Source organism: Kogia breviceps, chromosome 18, assembly GCF_026419965.1.
Source record: "Kogia breviceps isolate mKogBre1 chromosome 18, mKogBre1 haplotype 1, whole genome shotgun sequence".
Lineage (NCBI taxonomy): Eukaryota > Metazoa > Chordata > Mammalia > Artiodactyla > Physeteridae > Kogia > Kogia breviceps.
In genome coordinates, this window is record NC_081327.1 from 43,364,423 (window position 1) to 43,385,642 (window position 21,220).

At 40.3% G+C, this 21,220-nt stretch overlaps 1 long non-coding RNA gene across 10 annotated transcripts in view; it reads right to left on the reverse strand.

Moving 5' to 3' along the window:
* LOC131744416 (uncharacterized) overlaps positions 1-21,220 on the reverse strand; it is a 198,617-nt gene that overhangs the window by 81,208 nt on the left and 96,189 nt on the right. Inside the window, exon 3 of one of the 10 annotated variants that reach the window (XR_010837967.1) lies at positions 7,159-7,278. The exons of the other annotated variants lie outside the window; for them this stretch is intronic. This is a non-coding gene — a long non-coding RNA (uncharacterized lncRNA). The remainder of the gene's footprint in view (positions 1-7,158; positions 7,279-21,220) is intronic. 10 annotated transcript variants of the gene reach the window in all.

Below are 21,220 nucleotides of genomic sequence, written 5' to 3' on the forward strand. Positions count from 1 at the left end.
GCCCGTCTCTGGAGCTCCTTTAAGCAGCGCTCTTAATCCCTTCTCATTGTGCACCAGGAAACAAAGAGGCAAGAAAAAGTCTCTTGACTCTTCGGCAGTTCCAGACCTTTTCCTGGACTCCCTCCCGGCTAGCCATGGCATACTAGCCCCTTCAGGCTGTGTTCACGCCGCCAGCCCCAGTCCTCTTCCTGGGATCCAACCTCCGAAGCCACAGCATCAGCTCCTAGCCCCTGCCCACCCCAGCAGGTGAGCAGACAATCCTCTGGGGCTGGTAAGTGCTGGTTGGCACCGACCCTCTGTGTGGGAATCTCTCCACTTTGCCCTCCACGCCCCTGTTGCTGCACTCTCCTCTGTGGCTCCAAAGCTTCCCCCCTCCACCACCTGCAGTCTCTGCCAGGGAAGGGCTTCCTAGTGTGTGGAAACCTTTCCTCCTTCACAGCTCCCTCCCACTGGTGCAGATCCCGTCCCTATTCTTTGTCTCTGTTTCTTCTTTTTTCTTTTGCCCTACCCAGGTACGTGGGGAGTTTCTTGCCTTTTGGGAGGTCTGAGGTCTTCTGCCATCATTCAGTAGGTGTTCTATAGGAGCAGCTGCACATGTAGATGTATTTCTGATGTATTTGTGGGGAGGAAGGTGATCTCCACATCCTACTCTTCTGCCATCTTCAATCCAGACAAAGATTTTAAAGTCAAGAAAATGATATATGAACAAAGCGGAACTATCAATGAAGAGAAAGAAAATGTAAAAGAAATGAAAAAGAAACTCTGGGCTTCAAAGTACAAAAGCTGAAATGAAGAATATGCTAGAAGGATTCAAAAGCAGATCTGAACAAGCAGAACACAGAAATCAGTGAGCTTGAAGAAAGGACAGTTGAAATTACTGACTATGAGGAAGAGAAAGAAAAATGGCTGAAGAAAAGTGAACATGGCTTAAGGTACCTGTGGGACACCATCAAGTGGAAAAACATACACATGATAGGAGTCCCAGAAGGAAAAAAGACAAAGAAAAGGGCAGAGAGAGTATTTGAAGAATTAATGGTTGAAAATGTCCCAAATTTGATGAAAGAAATGAATATAAACACCCAAAAGGCTCAACTAACTCCAAGTAGGAAAAACTCAAAGAGGATCAGAGCAAGACAATGTAATCAAATTGTTAAAATCCAAGGGCTAAGAGAAAATCTTGAAAGCAGCAAGAAAGAAGCAACTCATCACACATAAAGGACCTTCAGTAAGATTATAAGCACACTTATCATCAGAAACTTTGGAGTCCAGAGGACTGATATATTCAAAGGTCTGTAAGAAAAAAAGCTGTCAACCAAGAACCCTACGTCCAGCAAAACTGTCTTTCAAAAGTGAGAAATCAAGACATTCCTAAATAAACAATAGGGAGTTTATTACCACTAAATCTGCTCTACAAGAAGTGCTAAAGGGACTCTTTCAGTTTTAAATGAAATGACACTAGACAGAAACATGAAGCAGTATGAAGAAACAAATATCTCTATAATGGTGAATACACAGGCAATTACAAAATCTAGCATTATTTTAACTTTGGTTTGAAATTCCACTTTTTATTTTCTATGCAATTTAAGAGACTGATACTTTTTAATATTAATTTTTTATTCAATTAATTTAAAACAAAGGACAAAAACAGTTTAACTATTTTAAGAAAACAGTTACTAGTCTAAAAGTTAGCACTATTGTAATTTTGGTTTGTAACTCCACTTTTTGTCTTCTACACAGTTTAAGAAACTAATGCATGATAAATTATTAGCCTATGTTTTCAGAGAATGTATAAACATATAATACTGTAATGCCAGGAAGTGAAAGAGGGTGGGGACAAAGCTGTACAGGACTACAGTTTTTGTATGTTATTGAAGTTAGGCTGGTATAAATTCAAATTAGAGTGTTATAACTTAAGGATGTTAAATGTAACTCCCACGGTAACCACAAAGAAAACAGCTATAGAATACAGAAAGAAATGAGAAGGAAATTTTACTTAAAAAAATACACAAAAGAAGACAGTAGTGGAGGAAATGAAGAATGACATATCTGTAAGGCATACTGAAAACAAAATGACAGGAGATGGATATCAAAGAAAGTATCTTCTCTAACCACAACAGGAAGATTTAGAAATCAGTAGGGAAAGGAAAACTGGAAAATTCACAAATTTGTGGAAACTAAACAACACACTCTTAAACAACCAGTGGGTCAAAAAAGAAATTATAAGGGAAATTATAAAATACTTAGAAATGAATGAAAACCCAAATACAACATACCAAAATTTATGTCACACAGTGAAAGCAATGCTAAAGGAAGTAATTGATAGCTATACATACTTAAATTTAAAAAGATCTCAGATCAACAACCTAACTTTATAGCTTAAATGAGAACAAAAAGAAGAACAAAGTAAACCCAAAGCTAGCAGAAGGAGGGAAATAATAAAGATTAGTACAGAGATAAACAAAACAGAATAGAAAAACAATAGAGACAATCATTGAAAAGTTGGTCCTTTGAAGAAACTAACAAAGTAGACCTAGCTAGAGAGACTAATAAAAATAGAGAAAGAGAGAAGACTCAAATGACTAAAATCAGATATGTACGTGGGGACATTACTACCAATTCTACAGAAATAAAAAGATTATAAGAGAATACTATGAATAACTGGATGTCAACATATTGGATAATCTAAATGAAAAGGACAAATTCTTAAAAACACACAACCTATCAAGAATAAGTCAAGAATAAATAGAATATCTGAATAGACCTGTAACTATTAAGGAGATCCAATCAGTAATTAAAACCGCCAGAGGAAGAAAAGCCCTTTATCTGATTACTTCACCAGTGAATTCATCCACACATTTAAAAAAAGATCTAATACAATCCTTCTCAAACTTTCACAAAAAATGGAAGAGGAAGGAACATGTCCTAACACATTCTAAGAGGCCAACATTGCCCTGATACCAAAGCCAAACAAGGGCACTTCAAGAAAATTAAAAACTAATGTTCCCTATGAACACTGATGCAAAATCCTCAACAAAATACCAGCAAACCTAATTCAGCATATTAATTCAGCATATGCCCCATGACCAAGTGGAAATTATTCCTGGAATCTAATTTAATATGAAAACTGATTAATGTAATTAATATACCACATTAACAGAATAAAGGAAAAAAACCCACATGATAATCTCAACTGATACAGAAAAAACATTTGACAAAATTCAATACCTTTTAATGTTAAAAAATATTCAGCAAACTAGGAATAGAAAGAAACTACCTCAACATAATAAAAGTCATACATGAAAAACCCAAAGCACACAATATACTCAATCATGGAAGACAAAGATTTTCCTCTAAAATCAGGAACAAAGCAAAAATGCCTGCTTTGGGCACTTCTATTAAATATAGTACTGAAAGTTCTAGCCAGAGCAATTAAACAGGAAAAAGAAATAAGAGCTATCCAGATTTAAAAGGCAGAAGTAAAAGAATCTCTGTTCACAGGAGACATATATGTAGAGAGCCCAAAATATTCCACCAAAAAAACTGTTAGAGAAGTAATAAACAAATTCAGCAAAATAGAAGGATACAAAAGCAATACTCAAAAACCAGTTGTGAGGACGTCTCTGGCGGGCCAGTGGTTAAGACACCTGAGCCCCTGAGCAAGGGGCTCAGGTTCGATCCCTGGCTGGGGAGCTAAGATCCCATGTGCTGCCAGTGTGGCCAAGAAAATTAAAAACAAAAAACAAACAAAAAAAACTAGTTGTGTTTCCACAGTCTAACAGTGAAGAATTTGAAAAGGAAATTAAGAAAACAATTCCATTTACAATAGCATTAAAAAGAATAAAATATTGTGCAATTAACTTAACCAAGGAGGTTAAACACTTGTACAATGAAAACTACAAAACACTGCTGAAAGAATTTCCTGAAAACTATGAGACACTGTGGAAAGCAACTGAAGTAGACATAAGTAAATGAAAAATACTCCATGTTCATGGAGAGGAAGAATTAATATTTTTTTAAATGTCCAAACTACCCAAAGCCATTTATAGATTCAATGCAATCCCTATGAAAATTCTAATGACATTTTTCATAGAAATAGAAAAACCAATCGTAAAACTCATACAGAACTACAAAAGATCCTAAATAGCTGAAGCAATCTTAAGAAGAACAAAGCTGGAGGCACCATACTTCCTGATTTCCAACTATATTACAAAACTACAGCAATCAAAACAGCATGGTACTGGCAAAAAGACAGACACATAGACCAATGAGACAGAATTGAGAGCCCAGAAATAAACCCATGTATATATGGTCAACTAATGTTTGACAAGGGAACCAAGAATATTCAATGGCGAAAGGATAATTGCTTCAGTAAATATATTGGGAAAATTGAATATTCACACATAAAAGAACTTTGACTCATATTTTATAGAGCTCACAAAAATTAACTCACAATGGATTAAAGACATAAATCTAAGACCTGAAACCATAAAACACCTGGAAGAAAACACAGAGGAAAAGTTCCTCAGCATTGGTCTTGGCAATCATATTTTGGACATAACATCAAAAGCACAAGCAACAAAAGCAAAAGTAAACAAGCAAGACTACATCAAAATAAAAGGCTTTGTGCAGCAAAAGAAATAACAAAATGAGAAGGAAACCTACAGAATGGGAGGAAAGATTTACAAACCATATATCTGATAAGAAGATAATATCCAACATATACAAAGAACTCATACAATTCAATAGCAAAGAAACAAATAATCTGATTAAAAATGGGCAAAGGACCCTGAATAGACATTTTTCAAAAGAAGATATACAGATGGACAACAGGTACATCAAAAGATTCTCAGCATTGGGCTTCCCTGGTGGCACAGTGGTTGAGAGTCCGCCTGCCGATGCAGGGGACACGGGTTCGTACCCCGGTCCGGGCAGATCCCACATGCCGCAGAGTGGCTGGGCCATGGCCGCTGGGCCTGTGCGTCCAGAGCCTGTGCTCTGAAATGGGAGAGGCCTCAACAGTGAGAGGCCCACATACCGTGAAAAAAAAAAAAAAAAAAAAAAGATTCTCAGCATCACTAATCATGAGGGAAACGGAACTCAAAACCACATGGAGAATATCACCTCACACCTGTAAAATGGCTACTATCAAAAAGACAAGAAATAACAAGTGTTGGCCAGGATGTGGAGAAAAGGGAACCCTTGTACACTGTTGGTGGTAATGTAAATTGGTGCAGAAATATGGGAAAAAAGTATGAAGTTTGATCAAAAAATTGAAAATAGGACTACCATACAATCCAGCAATTCTACTTCTGGGTATTTATCTGAAGGAAACAAAATCACTATCTCAAAGAGATATTCTGCACCCCCATGTTCACTGCAGTATTATTTACAATAGGCAAGATATGGAAATAACCTGTGTCCATCAACAGATGAATGGATAAACAAAACGTGATACACACACACAATGGAATATTATTCAGTCATAAAAAAGGAGGGACATCCCTGGTGGCACAGGGTTAAAAATCCGCCTGCCAATGCAGGGTACAAGGGTTCAATCCCTGGTGTGGGAAGATCCCACACACTGCAAAGCAACTAAGCCCGTGCACCACAACTACTGAGCCTGTGCTCTAGAGCCCGTGAGCCACAACTACTGAAGCCTGCTCGCCTAGAACCCATGCTCCGCAACAAGAGAAGCCACCGCAATGAGAAGCACATGCACCACAATGAAGAGTAGCCCCACTTGCCGCAACTAGAGAAAGCCCGCGCACAGCAACGATGACCCAACGCAGCCAAAAATAAATAAATTTATTTTTTTTAAAAAAGAAGGAAATCCTACCGTGTGAGGGCATTATGCTAGGTGAAGTAAGTCAGACAAAGAAAGACACTGCATGATCTCACTCATGTATAGAATCTACAGGAACCAAACTCGTAGAAACAGAGAACAGACTGGTGGTTTCCAGGGGAAGGGAAAATGACTGAAGGTTGTAAAAGGTACAAAATTCCATTTATAAGTTCTGGGGATCTAGTAGAGCATGGTGACTATAGTTCACAATACCATATACTTGAAAACTGCTAAGAGAGTAAATCTTAAAAGTTCTCACTACACATGCATACACACAGTGGTAACTAGGTGGGGTGATGGGTGTGTTAGCTACCTTACTGTGGTAATCTCTTTGCAATATATACATATATCAAGTCATTGCATGTATACCTTGAATTTACATAATGTTATATGTCATTTATATCTAGAAAAAAATAGAAATTAAAGAAGACATAAATAAATGGAAACACATCCCAAGCTCATGGATTGGAAGACAATGTTGTTAAGATGTCAATGTGATCTACAGATTTGATCAAAATCCCAAAGATTTTTTGGAGAAAAAGAAACCTAAAATTCATATGGAATCTCATTGGACTCAGATTAGCTAAAAAAAACTGTACAATAAAGTTGGAGGACTCACACTTATGATTTCAAAATTTACTATAAAGCTATAGTAATCAAAATACTGTGGTACAGACATAAAGACATACATATAGACCAAAGAAACAGAATAGAGAGCCCAGAAATAAACCCTCACATATATGGCTGTCATAGACTGGACTGTGTTCCCTTCCCAAATTCATATGTTGAAGCCCTACCCTTTCATATAAGTCAATTGGAAATAGGGCCTCTAAAGGGGTGACTAAGGTTAAATGAGGTCATAAATGTGGAGCCCTAATCAGATAGAACTGGTACCCTTAAAATAAGATGAAGAGATAACAGAGCACTCTCTCTTCCACGTGAGGGCACAGCAAAAAGGCTGGGATCTGAAAGCCAGGAAGAGAGCTCTCACCAGAACCTGACTATGTGGGCACCCTGATCTTGGATTTCCATCCTCTAAAACTGTGAGAAAATAAATCTCTACTTTTTAAGCCACCAAGTCTACAGTATTTTGTTAAATGTGTTTTACCACAATTAAAAAAGCTTTTTTTTTAAGGATCAGAACTTGATGGTTTTGAAAACTGTAGCCTCCCCAGATTTAAAAGAAACTAACATTAAGAAATAGCCTCCAAGAAAAGTTCATACTGTAGCACTGCAAGGAGAGCCCTGGTCTAAAGGTGACACCAAGGTGTGAATTTAAAAACCTTTGTTAGTCTACGAAAGATATAAGGTGGTACCTTCAGAGGACTATGAAGAGTCACACAAAGGGCCTTTTAAAGAAGATTCAGAGTGTGCTTCAGGGATCCTCTCAAACAATAGGATCTCTAGGAAGCTGAAGAGCTTCGTCCTACAGATTCCTAGGAGATAAAGAAGGGCTTAACTAGAAGAGTTTTCTGGTTGTGACTTTTGTTTAATGAAATGAACCCTAATGACATTCACAGGGGCCCCACACTTTTTTTCAAGAATTATTACCAGCAAGAACTCGGCCAGCTTGATCTGAAAGGGACCAACTGAAAAGTACAGTAAAAAATAAAAGAGACCATTAGATCCACCCTTCCCTCCCCCCCCCCCCAAACTCTACTGGCAGGAAAAGCAGACTGAAACAACTTCTTGACTGTGACCAGTGGTACTTTTCTTGAAAAAGGAAGGGTGACTCTCAGGGTGAAACCAAGAAGCCCAGAGAGCCAAAACCTATGGAGAATCATTAGGTCTTGAGACCTAATCAAGGAACTTCTAACATTGGTCTAACTGGATCTCAAAATTGCAATGGACCAGAGACCCTTTTGTGTCTCCTATATCCCCCTTTTTTGAACAAAAAATGTCCATACTGGTTTTCCTATGCCTGCCTCACTATTGTGTCATGTGGATGGGAAGGAACTTTACAGATTGAGAGGAACTGTAAGAGTTGTACTTAAGAAATACACCTGACTGTTGGTGGAAATGTAAATTGATACAGCCACTATGGAGAACAGCATGGAGTTTCCTTCAAAAACTAAAAACAGAACTCCCATACGACCCAGCAATCCCACTATTGGGCATATACCTTGAGAAAATCATAATTCAAAATGAGTCATGTACCACAATGTTCATTGCAGTTCTATTTACAATAGCCAGGACATGGAAGCAACCTAAGTGTCCATCGACAGATGAATGGATAAAGGAGATGTGACACATATATACAATGGAATATCACTCAGCCATAAAAAGAAACGAAATTGAGTTATTTGTAGTGAGGTGGATGGACCTAGAGTGTGTCATACAGAGTGAAGGAAGTCACAAAGAGAAAAACAAACACCATATGCTAACACATATATATGGAAGCTTTAAAAAAAATGGTTCTGAAGAACCTAGGGGCAGGACAGGAATAAAGATGCAGACGTAGAGAATGGACTTGAGGACACGGGGAGGGGGAACGGTAAGCTGGGACGAAGTGAGAGAGCAGCATGTAAAATAGATAGCTAGTGGGAAGCAGCCGCATAGCACAGGGAGATCAGCTCAGTGCTTTGTGACCACCTAGAGGGCTGAGATAGGGAGGGTGGGAGGGAGGGAGATGCAAGAGGGAAGAGACATGGGGATATATGTATATGTATAGCTGATTCACTTTGTTATAAAGCAGAAACTAGCACACCATTGTAAAGCAATTATATTCCAGTAAAGATGTTAAAAAAAAAAAAAAGAAATATGCCTGAAGAGCCTCATCTACAACAGGGTGTGATTTGATGATAAGGTTCTGAACTATGAGCTGATGCTTTAACTTGATGAGACTTTGGGGGATCTGGGAGTGGGGATGAATATATTTTGAATGTGCGAAGGACAGGAGCCACTGGACGTAAGGAAGACTATAATAAACAGCCTCTAAAATGGTCCTCAATGATCCCTGCTTTGTAATATTTATGCCCTTGTGTAATCCCCTCCCTTTGATTGTAGGCTGTACCTAGTGACCCTCTTCTAACCAAAAGAATGTGGCAAAGTGATGATGTTATCTGAGATTAAGCTACAAAAGAACTCTTGCTTCCACCTTGGTCATTCTCTCTCTTGCTTTTTCCCTCACTCACCCTGAGGACACCTACTACCATGTTGTAATTTGTCCTGTGGAGAGGCATACGTGGCAAGGTGCTGATATTTCTAGCCAATAGCCAGTGCAGTGAGGACCTGAGTCCTCATAATAGCCAGGTAAGTAAGGCTGGAAGCTGATCTCTCACAGTTGAGACTTAAGATCACTGCAGTCTTGGTTGACACCTTAACTGCAGTCTGGTGAGAGACCCTGATCCAGAGGACTCAAACTGTGCCTAGATTCCTGATCCAGAGAAACTGTGAAATAATAAATGTTTGTTGTTTAATACTGTTAAATTTGGTGGTAATTTGTTATATAGCAATAGATAACTAATATACCCATAATGAAGATCTAACAATCAGTAATATTTATGTTCAATGTGTATTCAATATACATATTTATACTACATATATACATACATAATATAGTCCTTTTTCTTTTTTTCTTAAGGAATAGTTTATTTACAATATTATATATGTTTCAGGTGACTATACTGTCTTTTTTTTGTGTGTGCTAGGCGGGCCTCTCACTGTTGTGGCCTCTCCCGTTGTGGAGCACAGGCTCCGGACGCGCAGGCTCAGCGGCCACGGCTCACGGGTCCAGCCGCTCCGCGGCATGTGGGATCTTCCCGGACTGGGGCACGAACCTGCATCCCCTGCATTGGCAGGCGGACTCTCAACCACTGTGCCACCAGGGAAGCCCCTATACTGTCTTTTTAAGAATCTTGGAACATTCACAAAAGTTATTAAGCCCTCAAAAAAATAAATCAACAAATCCCAAGATATAGAAATAATACAGATAAAATTATCTGATCAAAAGGGGAAAAACACCCTAGAATATTTTTACAACTTTCTTAACAACTCTTGGAACAAAAAGGAAATCAAAACCAAAATTACACAATTTCTTTCTTAAAAATAACAAAAGAGCACATATAATTTCATATAGGATAACCACAGAGCTCAGAAAAAAGTATGTAAACTTAAATATTTATGTTAATTTATAAGTTATTCAAAGAAGAATAAAAGTTTAAGTTCCCAATTCAAGAAATTAGGGGGCACCAACAAACCATTTAGCTAATAAGTTGTCTAAACAAGAAAAAAGGTAGAAATCATAAATATAAAAATTAGGATGGGGAAATAACATTTTATAATAAATATTAGTCATTATGCTATACACCTTAAAATATGCAGTACTGTATGTCAACTGTATCTCAATAAAACTGAAAGAACAATGGGGAAATAACAGATTCAGAGGAAATATAAAACAAATTACAATTACTTTATATATTTGAAAATATTATTGAAATGGATGAATTTTTAGGAAAAAATCATGAAAATGTACCTCCAGAGGAGAGAGCAAATCTAAATGGATTAAGTACCATAGGAAAAGAAAAAAGCGTTTTAATTATCAAAGAGCCACTCTTCCCCCTCAAAATGTACCAAGCCAAGAAGTTTTCAGTAGTTCACTTTTCACCGCTATTATTTTGCAGTATTATAGAGTAGCTGATGGAATTAGGTGAGAGGAAGAAATAGGTCTTAAAAGCTGGAAAGGAAAACGAAAAGCTGTCATTATTTGTAGGAAGTACAATGCCCATTAGACCTTTTCAGGTTCTACAGGTAACATATCCCATAACTAGAAATAGTGCTCTGGCCCACATATTAGGTAATAAAGAAGGCTGCCAGTTTTGAATGAGTCCAGGAACAGGAAAGAGCTCTGTAGAAGGTACAGGCTGTGTTGCAAGTGGCTCAGCCACTTGAGTCATACAATCCAGTAGACCATAGGGTGTTGTAGGTATCAGTTGTGATAAAGGGTGCAGTGTGTTTGTAGCAAGCTCTAGGGGAAGAATCACAACGTAGACCCTGAGGTCCTAGAACAACCATGACTGCTGTAGCATAAAATTACATGATTTTTAAAAAACACCTTCTGGCATGATAGTGGAACCTGACAGATCAAATATTTGACCACAGGATACCTAGTGACTGTAGATTCAGAACTGCTGAACCCAAGTCATAAAGTTAAGTTGGCCTACTAGTAATCCATTATAAGATATAAATAGGACATAAAGGATAAGCATGAGCAGTACCACAGGATACACTTAAGTTGCATGAACAGGTAGACCAGACCCCCATATCATCCACTATAGTTCACCAGAGCCCTTCCTTGCTCACATCTATGGCCTATGTACAACCCATGTATAATACATCCATATACAATACACCTATGTAAAGCATGTGAAGGAGGTGGATAAAGCCTGAACTTTGAGGTAATTAATGGTTAGACTCAAGCCCAAAATGGATGGTAGTTGCATTACAGCCTCATTCAAGGGCAACCTTTAAAGACAGTGGAGAGAGACAATGTTCCCAATGGTCAGAGCTTCAGGCGGTGGTCATCCACTCTGTATGGAAGAAGTGGCTTGTGGTAAGAATATGTATGGACTAATGGGCAGTGACAAATGGCCTGGCCTATTGGTCAGGGATCTGAAAGGTAAGACTGAAAGACAAGGAGCCCTAGGACAAGGCATACGGATAGGCCTATGAGAGTAGACATGAAGTGTAAAGATCTTTCTATCACAAAGTAGCAGTCACCAGGAAGCAGCGATCATGGAAAGAGCATTAAACCACCAAGTAAACAAAATGACTCGGTGAGTTGATATTACTACATCTTTGTCATAAGCCAGGCAGTTCAATGGGCCTATGAATAAAGTTACCAGAGTGGCAGAGATGGAGGCTATTCACGGGGCCAGCATCCCAGATTCTAACCAAGGCTGATATAGCTACTGTTGTCTCTAAATGTGCAATCTGCAAGCAACAGACACCAATACTGAGCCTTCAACATGGTGACCAGCCACTAGATGTAATGTTGAGTACATTTCATCCTGGAAGGGCCAGCTGGTTTTTGTTTTTCTTTTTTCTCATAGGAATTGATGATACCTATTCCAGATGTGGGTTTGCCTTTCCTTCTCTCAGGGCCTCAGCCAGCACTACTATCTAAGGGCTTAAGGAATACCTATTCCATAGGCATGGAATCCCACACAACATAGCATCCAACCAGGGAAGCCACTTTACAATAAAGGGAGTGTAGAAGTAGGTCCATGGGATCCACCTGTTGTATCATTTATTGTACCATCTAGAAGCTGCCAACCTAATAGATCATTGGAAAAGACTGCTGAATGGTAAAGCTAAAGCAACACCTCAAAGGCAATACCCTTCAAGGATGGGGAGCCATCCTCTAGATCATGGTATACACACTGAATTAGAGACCTTTACGTGGTGCCTGTGTCCTCAGTAGGACACAGCATCCAGGAAACAAAGAGTGGAAGCAGGAGGGGCTCCCACTTACCATCACCTTTCAGGAATCCAGGGGATCTTGGTTTCCCAGCTCCACAAATCTGGGCTCCACAGAGTTAGAGGTCCTGGTCCTCAAAGAGGGAACACTCACCAGGAGATAGAGCAAGAATTCCTTCAAATTGGTATTCTGGAGCTACAAGCTACAGCTGCAACATGAGTACTTTAGGCTCCTTGTAAGAGGAGTCACCACCTTGTCAGGGGATAATGACCCCTTGAACAACAGAAGAAAACAGGGTGTCTGCTACACAGTGGGGCAACAAGGAACATGTGTGAAATTCAGGTGACACAATTGGGCATCTCTTGGTATTTTCTTGCCCAAATGTGACTTAATTGTCAAGGGCAATCCTTAGCCTGAGATGAGTATGGTTACCAATGACCCAGGCCCCTGAGCAATGAGGATATGTTTGAGGTCACCCTACCAGGCAAGTCAGTGAAACAAGCAGAGCTGGTAGCTGAAGGTGAAAAGAACTTAGAATGAAAGTGGAATTTGGAGACAATGTATACCCGTTGCAACACTGAGACCAACTTGCAACAGTGAGGTTGTAGTTCATCCTGCTAATTTCCCTATTCTAAGTTTCCCCTTACGAACAGAGGCCCACTGGAGCCCTGGAGGAGCTGTTTTGTATTATTCATGGGCATAATACAAAAGGTGAACCGTGACGGGCATGGAGATGCACTGCTCAGATTCTTGTTTATGAAAGAACCTGCTGCCCAGTGAGGTCAGTTGACAACTGCCAGCTGTTAATTTCAGCAGGGTCTGCTTCAGCTTTTGAATCCAGGTCATGCTTTTCCCAGTGCAGTGCCTGGGGAATGACTGAGCAAAGCAGCAGTAGCTGAAGGCATATTCTTCTCAGGGCACTCCCAGCAATGACTAGACTAGGTGGTGGTACCAGTGCCTAGCCAACGCCTGACAAATGCAGGACTCCTCTAATAGGGGATCTTTGCTCTGGAGCCCCTCATATGGCTGACAAAGACTCAGTCAGGTCAACATCATAGATTAATCCCCTCTCTCTCCCTGCCCAGTTGAGCTTCTTCCTCTTCGTTTCAAAGGTGTTATTTGCACTCCTAACTCCATCTTAGCAACTGCTTCTTAGGGAACACAACCTAAGTCATTGATGTAAGCCTGATATTTTTTCTCTTAAAAGTGACATAAACTTTTTGCCTGACTATCTGAAGGATGCATTCATTATTTTTTGGAGTCTGATAACTTTACTAGGATAAAATTCATTTTGGGTCAATTCTGTCCAACATAAAGAGTGTGGCCCTTTCAATACGAAATAGATTAAGAACTTTCATTTGGGGAGTGTTTCTTAAATTATATCTTTAAATATTTGTTCTATTTTCCTTTTGCTTTCTCATCTGGGACTACAGTCATGCATGTGTTAGAACACCTTTGTCTTGTACCTCTTTCTCCTTCAAACTCTTTTAAACTAATTCTTCATTTTTATTTAATGTTCAATCTTCTCATTTCTATCTTCTATTTGCTTTTATGAATGTTAACTCACTCTGTGTTCCTTTCAATGTTATCTTCATCCAGTTCTTTTCTTCTACTTCTTTAATTATAACGAATATTTTATTTCCTTCTGTTGTTTCACAATCACTTCACTGCATTCTTGCATTTATGCTTTGTGATCTTCATTCTAGAAGTGATTTCTTCATTCTTCATCTTTTGTTTTTTATTTAAATTGTTCCTTATTTACCTCCTTGAGCACCTTAAATATATTTACCTTAAGAAATCAATTCTGTTTATAGTGAATTCATACTGTGATTATTAATTTGGTTGGTTTCTTTCAAATGAGTAAACTTGTTCCTCTGTTTGGAATTTTTAGCTATTCTGAGGTTTATTTCCACCCCATCTCTCTTCTTTCAGTGTTCAATCCAATCCCTAATCAGGTAGGCTTATGTTTACCTCCACCCAAATCCTGATCCCCCAGTTGAGAATGATGTCTGATAACAGCATGTTAGGATTCCTGCCCCAAGAAGTTGATATGGGGAATATCCCTGATGCTGTCACAAAGCTCACAGGAAGCTTGGTTCTGCTCTGGTTATGAGAATTTATCTTCCTCCAAATGTATCCAGAGTTTTCCTGAAAGGTACAGCCTAACATCGTGACCAGAAACTTTTTCCCCCAGACTTCTTTCATGAAAAGATCGCTTACTCCAGCCCCTCAATTCATGTTGTGATCCAGGATTCACACCACTGGTTCAGATGGAGCACCTGAAGTACTCCTTATCTCACCGGAGCTACACCCATGGCAAATACTGCTCTTTTGTTTTTTAAACCCACAACACAGAAGGATATTGACTTCAGCTCCACTTACCATTTTGCTTTTCTATTCTATGTTTGGTCCACAGAGATATTGATTTGTTTAGAAGTTTACCTCTGTCTTTTGATGCTTTAATATTTTATTGAACATCGCCAAGTGTTGGAGCATTTCATATCATAAACCTAAGAAGTCATTGTGACTGGAAATTCCCTAAAGGTGGCATTTAAAATAGAAAGTCTTTAAGAAACGTTTTTGGACAAATGAAAGAGCATTTGGGAAAAAACTGACTCGGATCCTTACCTCATATCTCTTATTAAAATAAATTTTTGGTGAATTAAAGATAAAAACTTTAAAATAAAGCCACTGAGTTATAAAAGATTTCTTAAAGAGGACACAGAAAGTGCTAAATATAAAGTAAAAAACAGACTCATCAGAATGCTGGTGAGGGTGTGGAGGAACTGGAACTCTAAGACATTGCTGGTGGGGGTATAGGATAGTAAAACGGTTTTCGAAAACTGGTGATATCTACTACAGCTAACTGTAGGTCTATCAAAGGTCATATCGGTGAAGTCATAGCCCCAGCCAAAGTCACATAGTAAGGAAGCAGAGGAAATGATGTCTATTTGATATCTGAGCCTTTGTTCTTTACTGCTACGCTGTTCTTCCACCATAACCCAGGTCCTTCTAAAAACACAGCAGTGCCTTAAATGAACTTTATTTCTTTTTCTGGTTTAATGTTACTTGAATCTGTTTAAAATGGAAACCCTTATCATAGCCTGGCCTTTGGTTGACTGTGGGGGTTTACTAAGCCCCTTAACAGAAGCATAGAACTCAAGTACTGGATCAAGATCAGAAGCAACAAATAAAATCTTAGAAGTTGTTATTTCCTGATGTTAAGTTCACTATCGTCCCTCCCAATACACATCAGAATTATTTTTTATAACTGTTTTGTCTTGCTACTATTTGTCTTGGTTGTAGCCCCCGGTGTCCAGAATGTCCCCACCTTCTTCCCCTAACCAAAATTCAAGGCCATGGTCTTGCCTAGTATTTCTGTTTCTGATGTCACCTGCCTATTATCTTAGAGTCCTCTGTAGTCTCACGTTTGTGAGTCTACTAAATCTAATGGTATTTTATTACTTAAGGATCTCATCTGAAATCTGGATCTCATCTGTTACCTGGAATTCATCATAGTTTTTTCTTCTAGAAAATTCATTTCTAAAGTCAAGATGGTGCAGGTGTAGGAGGACATGGAATTCACTTCTCCCCACAAATGCATCAGGAATACATCTACAAATGGAACAATTCTCACAGAGCACCTGCTGAACACTAACAAAGGACCTTAGACACCTAAAAGGACAAGAAAGATCCCCGTGTAACTGGGTAGTATGAAAGAAAGAAGGGAAAAGAGAGAGAGGAAACAGGACAGGATCTGTGTCCCTGGTGGGGAGCTGAAGGAGAGGTTCCCACACCCAGGGGAGTCCCATCACCAGCAGGGAGATCAGCTGGGGGAGAATGGGAGCTTCACAGGCTCAGACGAGAGTGCAGCAACCAGTCTGTGGCAAGCAGGACAGAGTGAGACCCACACAGAGGGTCTGTGCCACAGTTCTGCATGCCCCAGCCTGAGACGTGTGTCCACCATCACGATGGGAGCTAGGTGCTGGAACGTGGGATTTGGAGAGCAGTCTCAGGGAGAGGACTGCTGTTGGCTGCAAGGAGACAGCCTGACAGGACAGGAGTGAAGACTCCACAACTGGGAATGCTCGTGGAGGAAGCCTGGACTGCCATAGAAGTGAAGCGCCATTGTTGAGAGACGCGCAAAGGGCAAGGCCACCACTGCAGCCTCTCTCCCCACACACCAGCCCCTGCCTCTGTGGGCATTAGGAAGGGCTTCCGCTGGGACGGGGGTGCTCACAAGCCCCCAGCTACCGCCTTCTCCACCCCCGCCCTCCTAGGGCAGGCTCATGTGCCCCCAGGCGCCACCTACTCTGCCCACTCCTGTTCAGGCAGGCTCATGCACTCTGGAACACCCTTGGGAGCAGACACCTGTGGCTGGCCCACAAGCACATGTGGGACTGAAACCACAGCTGAGCCCCAGAGGCAGTGCAACTAAGAAAGAAGGACTGAAATCTCTCTTGTGGCTGAGTGAACTGCGCATTTACATCCCCAAGACTGGCTTTGTAAACTCAGCGCCTGCAGAACATCTGAATGGACAATGAGTGCTCCCATGGCCGAGATGGATCTAGCTTTAGCAGCTGTGGACTTTGTGGGCATGTACACATGGGGGTTGGGCCAGGCCAGAGTCTGAGCTGCCTCCAAAGTGCCCATAGCAGGTCCAGATCCATGTTTATTGCAATCCTGGGACCTGACTTCAGTGGATCTACGCTGGTGGACTGTTGAAAACTATGCCAGAGAGACGCCAGGGCCAAATGCAGGCATACTCACAGTTAAGATGGGGCTGAGAGCAGTGCCAAGAACAGTGTAACCTGAGAGCTCAAACAATGGGTGAAAGGTGACACAACAGAGCACACTTACAGGTAAACACCTCCAGAGGAAGAATACTCAGTGGCTTCTCTCCCAGTGGGAGGGCTCCAATCCCACCTACCTTGTACTGCAGATCAGAAACACAGCTAAGAAACAAGATCTGGGGGCTTCTACTCCAACAACTAGGGAGCACACCCTGTCCCTGACAGGTCAGTGACAACCACAGAGCAAATGGGAGGCCCTGCTCAATATCCAGTGCAGGCTCTGGACACCACAACATGTCACACCCCCTTATCAAGGGGATAATGGCCAGCATACACTGAGAAAAGAAGTGGCAGATATCCATACTAAAAACAGCCCTTGCACCAAAAAATATTAAACCCATGCAAGCTACATAGGGACTTTCTCAAATAAAAATAGCCCTCCAAGAGAGTCTGAAGGTCTGGCATTGAGAGGAAGAACCTCCATAGCATTTAACCTTGAAGGCCAGCAGGGCTGGAGTGCAGGAGTTCCACAGGGCTTGGGGAAATAGAGACTCCACTCTTAAAGGACACACACAAGGTCTCATGTGCACAAAGACCCACCACAAAGCAGTATCTCCATAGGAAACTGGGCTAGATCTACCTAGGGGTCTTGGAGGGTTTCCTGGGGAAGCGAGGGTCAGTTACAGCTCACTGTGGGGGCAAGGACACTGGTAGGAGAAGCTCCAGGGAATACTGATTGGCATCAGCTCTCCCATAGGTCGCAATTTTGGCACCAAAATTTTTTTTGGCACCAAAATTGGGTTGGGTGGGTCTGGACCCACCCAACAGCCTGCAGGTTCTAGTGCTGGAATGCCTCAGGCCAAACAACCAACATGATAGGAGCACAGTCCCATCCATCAGCAGACAGGCTGCCAAAAGTCATACTGAGCTCACAGTCACCTCAAAACACACCCCTTGGCACAGCCCTGCCCACCAGAGGCACAAGACCCAGCTCCACCCACCAGAGGGCAAGCACCAGTGCCTCCCACCAGGAAGACAGCACAATCCCCTAGACCAACCTCACCCACCAAGAGGTAGACACTAGAAGCAAGAGGAACTATGATCCTGCAGCCTGTGGAAAGGAGACCACAGACACAGAAAGTTAGATTAAATGAGAGGACAGAGAAATATGATACAGATGAAGAAACAAGATAAAAACACACAAGAACAACTAAATGAAGAGGAGATAAGCAATCTACCTGAAAAAGAATTCAGAGTAATGATAGTAAAGATGATCCAAGATCTCATAAAAGGAATGGAGAAATAGACTGAGAAGATACGAGAGATGTTTAACAAAGAGCTAGAAGATTTAAATAACAGACAAACAGATGACCAACAAAATAACCAAAATGAAAAACACACTAGAAGGAATCAATAACAGAATAACTGAGCTAGAAGAACGAATAAGTGAGCTGGAAGACAGATTTGTGGAAATCATCCCCACAGAGCAGAATAAAGAAAAAAGGATGAAAGGAAATGAGGACAGTTTAAGAGATCTTTGGAACATTAACCACACCAGCATTTGCATCATAGGGGTCACAGAAGAAGAAGAGAAAAGGAAAGGGCCTGAGAAAATATTTGAAGAGATTAAGCCAAAAACTTCCCTAACATGGAAAAGGAAAGAGTCATCCAAGTCCAGGAAGCACAGAGAGTCCCATACACAATAAACCCAAGGAGGAACATGCTGAGACATATAACTAAAAAAATTAATACAAAAAAAAGTATTAAAAGCAACAAATAATATATAAGGGAATCCCCATAAGGTTATCAGCTATTTTTTAGCAGAAACTCTGCAGGTCAGAAGAGAGTGACACAATATATTTAAAGTGATGAAAGGGAAACCTATAAACAAGGCTACTCTACCCAGCAAGGCCATCATTCAGATTTGAAGAAGAAATCAGAAGCTTTACAGACAAGCAAAAGCTAAGAGACTTCAGCACCACCAAACCAGCCTTATAACAAATGCTAAAGGAACTTCTCTAGGTGGGGAAAGCTCACTGGTAGAGGCAAACATACAGTAAAAGGAGGAAATCATCCACACACAAATATGATATCAAAAGAGGCAACCATCAGAATAGGAAAGTATAAATGCAGGAAATGGCAACTGCATTTGAACTTAAGAGAACAGCAACTTAAAACAACATTGTACATATACAGACTGCTATATCTAAACTCAAGGGAACTGCAAACCAAAAACTTAAATAGATACACAAACAAAAAAGAAAAAGCAACTCAAACACAACCCTAAAAAGAGTCAAACCGTAACAGAACAAAAGAAGAAGGGAAGAAAAAAAAAAAAAAGACTGGAAAAAATTCATCTGAAACAATTAAGAAAATGGCAATAGGAACATACACATCAGTAATTACCTAGAATGTAAATGAATTAAATGCTCCAAACAAAAGACACAGACTGAGTGCATGAATACAAAAACAAGACCTGTATATATGTTATCTACAAGAGACCCACTTCAGACTCAGGGACACATACAGACTAAAGTGAGGGGAGAGAAAAAGATACTCCATGCAAATGGAAATAAAAAGAAAGCTAGAGTAGCAATACTTATATCAGACAAAATAGACTTTAAAATAAAGACTGTTACAAGAGATGAGGAAGGACACTTGGATCAATCCAAGAAGAAGATATAACAATTGTAAATATATATGCACCCAACATAAGAGCACTTCAATATATAAGGCAAATGCTAACAGCCATAAAAGAGGAAATCAACAGTGGGGGACAATAATGGTGGGGGATTCTAACACCCCACTTACACCAATGGATAGATCATCCAGACAGAAAATCAATAATGAAACACAGGCTTTAAATGACATATTAGAAGAGATAGACTTGATATTTATAGGGCATTCCATCCGAAAGCAGCAGAATACACTTTCTTCTCAAGTGCACATGGAACATTCTCTAGGACAGGTTACATCTTGGGCCTCAAAACAAGCCTCGGTAAATGCAAGAAAATTGATATCATATCAAGCATCTTTTCCAACATCAATGCTACTAGATTAGAAATCAACTACAGGAAAAAAAACTGTAAAAAACACAAACATGTACAGGCTAAACAATATGTTACTAAATAGTCAATGGAACACTGAAAAAATCAAAGAGGAAATAAAAAAATACCTAGATACAAGTGACAACAAAAACACAATGGTCCAAAACCTATGGGAGACAGCAAAAGCAGTTCTAAGAGGAACGTTGACAGCAATACAATCTTACCTCGGGAAACAAGAAAAATCTCAAACAACGTAACCTTCCACCTAAAGCACAGAGATGGGGCCAGAACTGAAGCTGAGCTCCAGCGGCAGTGAGAACAAAGAGGAGAAAGGGAAATCTCTCTGTGTAGCCTCAGGAGCAGCCTATTAAATCTACAATCGGCTTGGTAAACCCTGCATCTGTGAAATATCTGAATGGACGAGTGTTCCCACAACTGAGGCTGTGGACTTTGGAGGCAAGTACATGCTGCAGTAAGGCCAGGTCAGAGTCTGAGCTGGCCCCAGAGTGCCCAGAGCAGGTCCAGGGACCTGCCTAGAAGTACTGGAGGATTTCCTGGGGAGGCAGAGATTGGCTGTGGCTCTCTGTGGGGGCAAGGACACTGACAGTTGAGGTCACAGGAAAACATTACTACTAATATTCTTTTTTCATTTTGTTCTGTTGTTGTCTTTTTAAAATTATTCTTTCTTTTTAATACATCTTTATTGAAGTATAATTGCTTCAGAATACTGTATTAGTTTCTCTTGTACACCAAAGTGAATCAGCCATATGTATACATATGTCCTCATATCCCCTCCCTCTTGAGCTTCCTCCCATCCTCTCTATCCCACCCCTCTATGTTATCGAAAAGCACCGAGCTGATCTCCCTGTGCGATGATGCTGCTTCCCACTACCTATTTTACATTCAGTAGTGTATATATGTTCATGAAACTCTCACTTCACACCAGCTTCCCCTTCCCACCCCGTGTCCTCAAGTCCATTCTCTATGTCTACATCTTTATCCCTGCCCTGCAACTAGGTTCATCAGTACCATTTTTTCTTTAAGATTCCATATACATGTGTTAGCATACGGTATGCGTTTTTCTCTTTCTGACTTACTTCACTCTGTATGACACACTCTA